The following is a 12,260-nucleotide window of genomic DNA, read 5'->3' as shown; positions in this document are numbered from 1 at the left end:
GAGAATGCTGTTCATCGACTACAGCTCGGCATTCAACACCATAGTACCCTCCAAGCTCGTCATCAAGCTCGAGACCCTGGGTCTCGACCCCGCCCTGTGCAACTGGGTACTGGACTTCCTGACGGGCCGCCCCCAGGTGGTGAGGGTAGGCAACAACATCTCCTCCCCGCTGATCCTCAACACGGGGGCCCCACAAGGGTGCGTTCTGAGCCCTCTCCTGTACTCCCTGTTCACCCACGACTGCGTGGCCACGCACGCTCCAACTCAATCATCAAGTTTGCGGACGACACAACAGTGGTAGGCTTGATTACCAACAACGACGAGACGGCCTACAGGGAGGAGGTAAGGGCCCTCGGAGTGTGGTGTCAGGAAAATAACCTCACACTCAACGTCAACAAAACTAAGGAGATGATTGTGGACTTCAGGAAACAGCAGAGGGAACACCCCTATCCACATCGATGGAACAGTAGTGGAGAGGGTAGCTAGTTTTAAGTTCCTCGGCATACACATCACAGACAAACTGAATTGGTCCACTCACACTGACAGCGCCGTGAAGAAGGCGCAGCAGCGCCTATTCAACCTCAGGAGGCTGAAGAAATTCGGCTTGTCACCAAAAGCACTCACAAACTTCTACAGATGCACAATCGAGAGCATCCTGGCGGGCTGTATCACCGCCTGGTACGGCAACTGCTCCGCCCTCAACCGTAAGGCTCTCCAGAGGGTAGTGAGGACTGCACAACGCATCACCGGGGGCAAACTACCTGCCCTCCAGGACACCTACACCACCCGTTGTTACAGGAAGGCCATAAAGATCATCAAGGACATTAACCACCCGAACCACTGCCTGTTCACCCCGCTATCATCCAGAAGGCGAGGTCAGTACAGGTGCATCAAAGCTGGGACCGAGAGACTGAAAAACAGCTTCTATCTCAAGGCCATCAGACTGTTAAACAGCCACCACTAACAGTGAGTGGCTGCTGCCAACACACTGTCATTGACACTGACCCAACTCCAGCCATTTTAATAATGGGAATTGATGGGAATTATGTAAATATATCACTAGCCACTTTAAACAATGCTACCTTATATAATGTTACTTACCCTACATTATTCATCTCATATGCATATGTATATACTGTACTCTACATCATCGACTGCATCCTTATGTAACACATGTATCACTAGCCACTTTAACTATGCCACTTTGTCTACTTTGTCTACACACTCATCTCATATGTATATACTGTACTCGATACCATCTACTGTATGCTGCTCTGTACCATCACTCATTCATATATCCTTATGTACATGTTCCTTATCCCCTTACACTGTGTATAAGACAGTAGTTTTGGAATTGTTAGTTAGATTACTTGTTGGTTATCACTGCATTGTCGGAACTAGAAGCACAAGCATTTCGCTACACTCGCATTTAACATCTGCTAACCATGTGTATGTGACAAATAAAATTTGATTTGATTTGATTTTGATTTGACACACACACACACACACACACACACACCACACACACACACACACACACACACACACACACACACACACACACACACACACACACAACACACACACACAGAACATATCTCTCTCCTCCCAATTATTCCAAGCAGACTGAACAGAGCATGCTCCAGTGTGTGCTGGGCTTTCCAACCATGTACTTACTATATGTGGGAAGGGTTTACTCTTGGGCTTAACACTGTCTCTCCCCTTCCGTCTCCATGGCACCAGACTTTTCTGGTCTCCACAAACAGAGGAGGACTTCCTGTGATAATGAGAGTGGAAGGTTCCTGACACCTGTCTGACAAGATGCCTGACTCAATATGGCTGCTTACCCCAGGGCAACACTTCTCTCCAGCAGGAGAGGGGGAAGCGTGTTTTCGGCACACCGCCTGGGATATTGACCGAAGTTATACCGCTGCATAATGCAGGAGATACGCAAACCATGCTATGTAAACGCCTGCCTCACATTCAAATAGCTGTGGGCTTTCTACTGCATTACTCTACCCCAGACGTAGGGAGAATACCTGCCCTCTCCCACTTTCTATTCTTCCCAGTTCCAGTTTCCAACGACGTTCTACTCCCGGCTTTATAGAGCACCAAAACCACAACTCTCCAACGAAAGTTCAGCCCATTGCTTCATCCTCCATACATACTTGAATGAAAGCTAACCTATGGACAGACCAATGACATTGTGTTAAGTGAGATCTGCCTCATTGTCACCTCCCGTTTGTCATATAGTTGAGAACCAAAAAACACCAAATGTTTCTTAAAGAGATCTGTCTCATTGTCACCTCTCGTGGTTCATCTACTCCTGTGTCGTGTTTAACATTTAGTATTGTGACAGTGGTTGTCAAGCCAAAGTTATTCTGTATTGATTATCTACCTCGGCTGCCTATTCATCTGTCTATTAAGTGTCTCTATATAATAGGCAGAAGTTATTCATTTGAGGCAATCACAACTAGGTTGTTATAATAACATTTTCCCTCCTTCCCACTATTCAGCAGCCGAACAAACAGTTGAACCCTTTGTATGCCATGAGAAACCCTAATTACTCAATTCTCACCCTCTTTTTTATTTAACTAGGCAAGTCAGTTAAGAACAAAGTCTTATTTACAATGATGGCCTAGGAACTGCCTTGCTCAGGGGCAGAAAAACAGATTTTTACCTTGTCAGCTCAGGAATTTGATCTAGCAACCTTTCAGTTACTGGCCCAACGCTCTAACCACTAGGCTACCTGCCATTGCTCCCTCTCCCACCTCTCCCTCCCTTTTCCACTCTCTCTGTAATGAGAAGTGTCCAGTGCGTAGGCGCCGGCTCTGTTAATTGAGCTAATTGGACGTGCCTCATCAGCAATGGAGGGAAGAAAGGAAATAATTAGTGTGTAAATGGCTCCAGTGTTACTGACAGGGAACTCAACGCTCTTTCCCTTGTTACAAGGAGCTCGCGTTGCAGGGCCACACTCTTTTCATTAACAGCTCCCTTCTTTATTACTTGAGGTCAAAAACTCAGAAATGATCGAACCATCTTGACATTAATTACAATTCAGAGGGAAATAATGTCACTGCTGTTGCAGTTCTTTGTGGCAGACTACTACTGCTGGTATCAACAATATACCACACAGGCTATGTCTGCATGACCTTTTTAAAAAGATATATATATTCTCCCTTTCTCTCTCTCTTCACATTTCCGATTTTGTCTCACATTAAAGCAAACACATTCAATCTTCTCTGCTCTCGCTCCAGATGCAGTAACTATTAGAAACGCTAACAGAAAATAGCCCGCTGGGCACAGACAGTCAATTCGACATTGAAATGACGTGGAAACAACGTTGATTCAACCAGTTCATGCCAAGTGGGAGAGGACAAGAGGAACAGAAAGACAAAGAGAGAAAAGGTTGAAACCAGTGGACAGTACACAAGCTTTAGCTCCATTCAACACAATACAACAGTCACTCACTTACCAAACAAAAACATTGCAACACAAACACAAACGCTTGTGTCCCTCATCTTGCCCATTGTTTCCCAAACTCAGTCCTGGTGCCTAGCTATGTAGTGCTAGGGCACCCAGGGGGATTCCATGACCGAGTTTGGAGACCCTGTCGTAGATCAACAAATTGGAGGTTCCGAAGAAGAACAATGACACCCCAGAGAGACAAAAAAAACGTCTCCCCTCAGGTAAAAGGACATCTGTCTGAAACGGGCAGGCAGAGGAAGAAAACAAACCTATCTCAACACAGCTCAACTCAACCTCTGTGCATGTGTGTCACAGAGCCATGACACTAAGACCCCCTCCTTCAGGTTGGTGTTTGATATATGAACACAGAGAGCCACACTCCTTCATACTATTTATTATGAATGAGAAAAGCGTATTTCTCAAGGGAAATTTCTGTCCATGCTATAGAAGAACACAGACCTATTGTATGCTTAGTGTGTCTGCACTCCGCTATAAAGGGGGGACAAGGACGAATAGATTAAAAACTATACTCGTCCTCTTTATCTTCCTCCTGCCTGCTATCACACTCTGCAGAGCACTGCCCCCTCTTGGTGGAGAAATGGTAGTGCTAGAGGTTTGAGACGCACTACAACCAGTACAGCGTTAGTCTGTGCTTCGTTAATAAATACATTAAACTAAAAAATATAAATGCAACATACAAAGTATTGGTCCCATGTTTTACAAGCTGAAATAAAATATCCTAAACATTTTCCATACACACAAAAAAAGCTTATTTCTCTCAGATTTTGTGGACAAATTTGTTTACATCCCTGTTAGTGAGCATGTCTCCTTTGCCAAGATAATCCATCCACCTGACAGGTGTGGAATATCCAGAAGCTGACTAAACAGCATGATCATTATGATCATTCTGTAGATCCCAGAATGTAGAGAGTGAAAAGCATACAGTAGTTATACATCAGTATGTTTATGATAGAGAGCAATAGAGCACAATGGCCCATCAACAGCACTTCCCTCCTGATAGGGACTCATGCCATTACTATTCACAGTTAATATATAGGTAAGTGCACATCAGCAATATGGATGCACCCTTGTCAGTAGTACTGTAACACTTTCACTATCAACATATTTCTCAATCCCTTACCTCCTATCTGCCCACACAGTTCAACACAGTCAGACAGTCATAGAGGCAGAGTGAGGCTTGAATAACAGGTGCAGTATTCAGGGCTGACAATCAGCAGGTGGGCAGAGGATTGGAGGACTGATACCTCCCTCCTCCAAAACAACACTAATAGAAATGACATCTTAAACTCTGTGGAGAGCAGTTAGGGAGGTAGGTTGGTTGGTAAATCATTGGGGTAAGCTACTGTAAAAAAAAAAAAAAAACTGCTTGTATATGTCTATTTGCAAATGTGTATATTAGTCAGAGTTCGCTCACCCAGAAACACAAGTGGTTTGGCTTACCCAGATTACATACAGTACATCTAGTAGTTCACCTAAACAGCAAATTCTCCCGTGTTAAATCAACACTGACAGTGTTAAATTTAGGACTGAGCCAGTGTCTATATGGGTACACACTTTTGAGTGTTAAATTAACACAGTTCTTAGTGCTGACACTGTTACACCTCATATAGTATTTTTAAAGTTCATGAACAGTGAAAATCATGTTTTTCATGAAATTGGATGATATTTGGATGAAACCAATTGCTTTGTGTCTCACCAAATTAGCTTGAGGAGATTTTACTGCAACACTGTTCACTTTATCCAAGTTTCTTGATATTTATTCACTCAAAAGGCTATTTTACATGGGAATCAGAATGACTGTTCGGGACCTTTAACATTAGGAAGTGTATGTAGTTTTTACCAATGGCGTTATGCAATAACACGTCATTGGTTATGTTGCTTTTGATAGCGGAACGCCGAGGCAGGCGTTGAAAGGGCTAAGCAGCTGACTTCCAAACAGTGTGCCGATGCGTGTATCACTTTATCAGAAGTACAGTATGTCATCAGTGACGTCTGAAGCTTTGTTTGATCACATGCTTTTTCAAACCGTGTTTTGCAAAATGCGAGATCCCAGTAATTTCGCTGTGGTTCTAGTGCCTTCTTCGATTCCAAGCTGCTTTCAAACACCAACCTCTACTGGACACTGTATTTGCAAATATAGTTTTACCTGACTAGTAGCATAGCAGGTAGATTAGGGAACAATGGAACATTCAGGGACCAGAGGTTGAATAGCGTTAAAGGCACACTATTTTGAACATTATTTTATGTGAAACCACACTTTCTACACTGTTGTTCAAATCATTGTTTTATTTAGTACAGTGTAAGCTTCTGTCTTAAGCATCCGGGGCGGCAGGGTAGCCTAGTGGTTATAGAGCGTTGGACTAGTATCCAGAAGGTTACAAGTTCAAACCCCCGAGCTGACAAAGTTCAAATCTGTCATTCTGCCCCTGAACAGGCAGTTAACCCACTGTTCCTAGGCTGTCATTGAAAATAAGAATTTGTTCTTAATTAACTGAGTTGCCTGTTTAAATAAAGGTAAAATAATGACATAGTTTGACTTTTTGAAAAATAGTAAAGGCAATAAAGAGAAGCATGATGTAAGATATAAACCTGGTTGATATTCCAACTTATTATAGGCTACTAAAGCCAACCATTTACCACTACATAACAGAGTTTTGATTTTTATTAAAACCATCTATCTGATAATCACACGTTTATTGCTGACCAGCAGATGTCACTAATGTGCATTGTGAACACATAATGAAGCTTCGAGAAATTAACCATTTTCTGGCACAATTTGGTTAAAGTGCCAAAGCCTTCATAAATTCTGTTTCCCATCACTACACCTCTCACATAGTAGCTTTAACCATTACACCAAGAGATCTGTATCACTTTACAAGGTCATTCATTGTTCAGTTTTAGATATTACAAGACTATTCAAAAACTTTATCACTACATGCTCTTATATAATCATTTTGATCAACTTCATAAATGTTATGCTCGTGCTTTAATAAACATAACCATAGACCACTTCAACTGGTACAACTTCCAATCATGGGTGGCCAAAGATAACAAATTCAAAGCCACACCCCCACTAACCCATGCATTCAATATAATTTCCCAGTTTGCCTTGCTTTTTCAGGTAAATTGTAAAGGTACCACCCATGACTATGTTTGTTAATGACATAGACATGGTTGTTGAATGTGCTCATTTTCAGTCCTGTGCACTTCAAGTGAGTTCCAACTCTAGGTAAATGTTGTCATTAAAATTGAACTGTTTATTTCCGGGTTGGAGCGAGCGGTCGCATTCGCACTTCGGTCCACAGGTAGTATTACTTTTCATTACTTTTCATTACATTTCATTATAGTACAACGGTTTGATTTGTCTAATCTTAGCAATTTCTTCTTAGCTAGCTACATAGCCATCTTTGTATCAAAGATAATTGCGTAATTATCGTATTTCGTCGTCCTAACGTAGTCTACTGCAGCTAGCCACATAGCTAACGTTCACCGTATAGCAGCACCGTAGAAACTATTACACTCAACTGAACGACTTGATTAGTGTAGTGTTAGCTAGCTACATAGTTGTCTTTGCTGTCTTCGTATCCAAGATAATTGTGTAGTTTAGAGTGTGTAGTCTTAGAGTGATTATCTTAATTTACCGAGGTTAGCTAGCCAGCTATTTGTCGTCCTTAACGTAGGAGACACTGCTAGCTAGCTAACAGCTAACAGCTAACAGCTAGCCAACAACAACCCGGTCGCATTCCGCTTCGCTCCACAGGTAGTATCACATTTTCATTTCATTTCATTACAGCACAACGGTTTGATTTGCTTGATCGTAGCTAGCTACATAGCTAGCTACATAGCCGTCCTTGTATCAAAGATAATTGTGTAGTCTAGAGCGATTTTCTAGGTTAGCTAGCCAGCTATAGTCGTTCTTTTAACGCAACGTAACGTAATCAACACTGCTAGCTAGCCAGCTAGCTCCCGAATAGTAGCACTGTAGAAACTATTACACTCAACGGAACGACTTGATTAGTGTAGTGTCAACAACGCAGCCACTGCCAGCTAGCCTACTTCAGCAGTACTGTATCATTTTAATCATTTTAGTCAATAAGATTCTTGCTACGTAAGCTTAACTTTCTGAACATTCGAGACGTGTAGTCCACTTGTCATTCCAATCTCCTTGCATTAGCGTAGCCTCTTCTGTAGCCTGTCAACTATGTGTCTGTCTATCCCTGTTCTCTCCTCTCTGCACAGACCATACAAACGCTCCACACCGCGTGGCCGCGGCCACCCTAATCTGGTGGTCCCAGCGCGCACGACCCACGTGGAGTTCCAGGTCTCCGGTAGCCTCTGGAACTGCCGATCTGCGGCCAACAAGGCAGAGTTAATCTCAGCCTATGCCTCCCTCCAGTCCCTCGACTTCTTGGCACTGACGGAAACATGGATCACCACAGATAACACTGCTACTCCTACTGCTCTCTCCTCGTCCGCCCACGTGTTCTCGCACACCCCGAGAGCTTCTGGTCATCGGGGTGGTGGCACCGGGATTCTCATCTCTCCCATGTGGTCATTCTCTCTTTCTCCCCTTACCCATCTGTCTATCGCCTCCTTTGAATTCCATGCTGTCACAGTTACCAGCCCTTTCAAGCTTAACATCCTTATCATTTATCGCCCTCCAGGTTCCCTCGGAGAGTTCATCAATGAGCTTGATGCCTTGATAAGCTCCTTTCCTGAGGACGGCTCACCTCTCACAGTTCTGGGCGACTTTAACCTCCCCACGTCTACCTTTGACTCATTCCTCTCTGCCTCCTTCTTTCCACTCCTCTCCTCTTTTGACCTCACCCTCTCACCTTCCCCCCCTACTCACAAGGCAGGCAATACGCTCGACCTCATCTTTACTAGATGCTGTTCTTCCACTAACCCCATTGCAACTCCCCTCCAAGTCTCCGACCACTACCTTGTATCCTTTTCCCTCTCGCTCTCATCCAACACTTCCCACACTGCCCCTACTCGGATGGTATCGCGCCGTCCCAACCTTCGCTCTCTCTCCCCCGCTACTCTCTCCTCTTCCATCCTATCATCCCTTCCCTCTGCTCAAACCTTCTCCAACCTATCTCCTGATTCTGCCTCCTCAACCCTCCTCTCCTCCCTTTCTGCATCCTTTGACTCTCTATGTCCCCTATCCTCCAGGCCGGCTCGGTCCTCCCCTCCCGCTCCGTGGCTCGACGACTCATTGCGAGCTCACAGAACAGGGCTCCGGGCAGCCGGGCGGAAATGGAGGAAAACTCGCCTCCCTGCGGACCTGGCATCCTTTCACTCCCTCCTCTCTACATTTTCCTCCTCTGTCTCTGCTGCTAAAGCCACTTTCTACCACTCTAAATTCCAAGCATCTGCCTCTAACCCTAGGAAGCTCTTTGCCACCTTCTCCTCCCTCCTGAATCCTCCTCCCCCCCCCCTCCTCCCTCTCTGCAGATGACTTCGTCAACCATTTTGAAAAGAAGGTCGACGACATCCAATCCTCGTTTGCTAAGTCAAACAACACCGCTGGTTCTGCTCACACTGCCCTACCCTGTGCTCTGACCTCTTTCTCCCTCTCTCTCCAGATGAAATCTCGCGTCTTGTGACGGCCGGCCGCCCAACAACCTGCCCGCTTGACCCTATCCCCTCCTCTCTTCTCCAGACCATTTCCGGAGACCTTCTCCCTTACCTCACCTCGCTCATCAACTCATCCCTGACCGCTGGCTACGTCCCTTCCGTCCTCAAGAGCGCGAGAGTTGCACCCTTCTGAAAAAACCTACACTCGATCCCTCCGATGTCAACAACTACAGACCAGTATCCCTTCTTTCTTTTCTCTCCAAAACTCTTGAACGTGCCGTCCTTGGCCAGCTCTACCGCTATCTCTCTCAGAATGACCTTCTTGATCCAAATCAGTCAGGTTTCAAGACTAGTCATTCAACTGAGACTGCTCTTCTCTGCATCACGGAGGCGCTCCGCACTGCTAAAGCTAACTCTCTCTCCTCTGCTCTCATCCTTCTAGACCTATCGGCTGCCTTCGATACTGTGAACCATCAGATCCTCCTCTCCACCCTCTCCGAGTTGGGCATCTCCGGCGCGGCCCACGCTTGGATTGCGTCCTACCTGACAGGTCGCTCCTACCAGGTGGCGTGGCGAGAATCTGTCTCCTCACCACGCGCTCTCACCACTGGTGTCCCCCAGGGCTCTGTTCTAGGCCCTCTCCTATTCTCGCTATACACCAAGTCACTTGGCTCTGTCATAACCTCACATGGTCTCTCCTATCATTGCTATGCAGACAACACACAATTAATCTTCTCCTCCTCCTTTCCCCCTTCTGATGACCAGGTGGCGAATCGCATATCAGTGTGGATGACGGATCACCACCTCAAGCTGAACCTCGGCAAGACGGAGCTGCTCTTCCTCCCGGGGAAGGACTGCCCGTTCCATGATCTCGCCATCACGGTTGACAACTCCACTGTGTCCTCCTCCCAGAGCGCTAAGAACCTTGGCGTGATCCTGGACAACACCCTGTCGTTCTCAACTAACATCAAGGCGGTGGCCCGTTCCTGTAGGTTCATGCTCTACAACATCCGCAGAGTACGACCCTGCCTCACACAGGAAGCGGTGCAGGTCCTAATCCAGGCACTTGTCATCTCCCGTCTGGATTACTGCAACTCGCTGTTGGCTGGGCTCCCTGCCTGTGCCATTAAACCCCTACAACTCATCCAGAACGCCGCAGCCCGTCTGGTGTTCAACCTTCCCAAGTTCTCTCACGTCACCCCGCTCCTCCGCTCTCTCCACTGGCTTCCAGTTGAAGCTCGCATCCGCTACAAGACCATGGTGCTTGCCTACGGAGCTGTGAGGGGAACGGCACCTCAGTACCTCCAGGCTCTGATCAGGCCCTACACCCAAACAAGGGCACTGCGTTCATCCACCTCTGGCCTGCTCGCCTCCCTACCACTGAGGAAGTACAGTTCCCGCTCAGCCCAGTCAAAACTGTTCGCTGCTCTGGCCCCCAATGGTGGAACAAACTCCTCACGACGCCAGGACAGCGGAGTCAATCACCACCTTCCGGAGACACCTGAAGCCCCACCTCTTTAAGGAATACCTAGGATAGGATAAGTAATCCTTCTCACCCCCCCCCCCTTTAAGATTTAGATGCACTATTGTAAAGTGACTGTTCTACTGGATGTCATAAGGTGAATGCACCAATTTGTAAGTCGCTCTGGATAAGAGCGTCTGCTAAATGACTTAAATGTAAATGTAAATATAATACATGTATTTTAAGGCCTTACTTTGATGGCCACGTTCTACCCCAACATAGTGGTGTGAGGAACCACCTGATTTTCAGGCCACATCAGACTAGCAAGTCGCATTGTGCTGACTTTCAAAATTAAGTGTAAGTTCTTTTTGAATCCAGTTATTAGTACCCCCCTCACAATAATCGTCAGGATCTCTGATGAAGGCGACTACTTAAACCATTTATAATGGAACAACGGTTCTAGTAACGGTGCAATAAATCTAACTAACAGGCTGGAATAGTGTAGAAAGATGTATGCTTTGTGTAGCATAAGATAATCAATCAATCAAAGTAAATGAAAACACACAGATATTAAAAACAATCCCCAAAATGTTTTGCTGCAATAGCACATGCTGGGAAATATGATATATATATTATATATATATATATATATATAATATATATGCCATTTAGCAGACGCTTTTATCCAAAGCGACTTACAGTCATGTGTGCATACATTCTACGTATGGGTGGTCCCGGGGATTGAACCCACTACCCTGGCGTTACAAGCGCCATGCTCTACCAACTGAGCTACAGAAGGACCAGATATGACAATGATTGTTTTGGTTTTGATGGGAATGTTTTACTCTCCACAGAGTTAAACTGACACAATCACACTCTCACTCTCAACACTTGTCATTAACACCAACACTGGGGTTATTTTACACAAATTAGTATGCATTTAACACTTACAGAGTTAATATAACACCAGAATCAACACTAGAAATGTTACAATTAAAAATCAACACTAGGTAACACTGGGCAATTTGCTGTGTAGTTACAAGACTGTGAAAGAAAAGAGAAATTCACCCCTTTTCTAAAGTTTCATATGAGTAACAATTATTGACTTAGTTCATGACACACACATACACACAGAGGATTCTAGTTAATAAACAGCTGAATAAATGTATGTCCAGTACTGTACAGTACATCTGGAGTCATGAAATATGAATAGCCTAAGCGTGTGTGGGCTCTGACCCATCTGGCCCCACCAGGTCCTGCTCAGCATTTTCAGAATGGACAATTGGCTCCTATTGCATATCTCAGCTCACTATAGAATACCTGAGCTCAAAAATGTCCAACAGTTAGCCTACACACCAGCGGCCTACATCCCGGAAGGAAGCCAGTCAACAGGTGGAAACATCACCATTTGAGGGAATGTCTTACAGTAAAAGCTCTCGGATTTGGAATTTGGCAAAACCGGTTAATCAGTCTCCTGGGTGGTAGAAGACGTATTGTCCAACACCCTTTTATTGTCCAACCCCAGCAGGCTACAAGCCAGGCCATAGTATGGTCCAGTATGATTATCAGGATCAGTATGTTATGACCCAGCATGTGTCTGCATTCTGTAATGTTGGAGCTGGAGTCCAGTCAGACTAAACTAAGAAGGGCTGAAGGGAGTGGAAGCAAGAGGCAGAGGGATCATTTGTGTCTGTGTTGTTATCATATCATGACAGGACAACTGTTGTCA

Source organism: Oncorhynchus keta, chromosome 7 (genome assembly GCF_023373465.1).
Source record: "Oncorhynchus keta strain PuntledgeMale-10-30-2019 chromosome 7, Oket_V2, whole genome shotgun sequence".
Classification (NCBI taxonomy): Eukaryota; Metazoa; Chordata; class Actinopteri; order Salmoniformes; family Salmonidae; genus Oncorhynchus; species Oncorhynchus keta.
Note: the sequence above shows the minus strand (reverse complement) of the source record.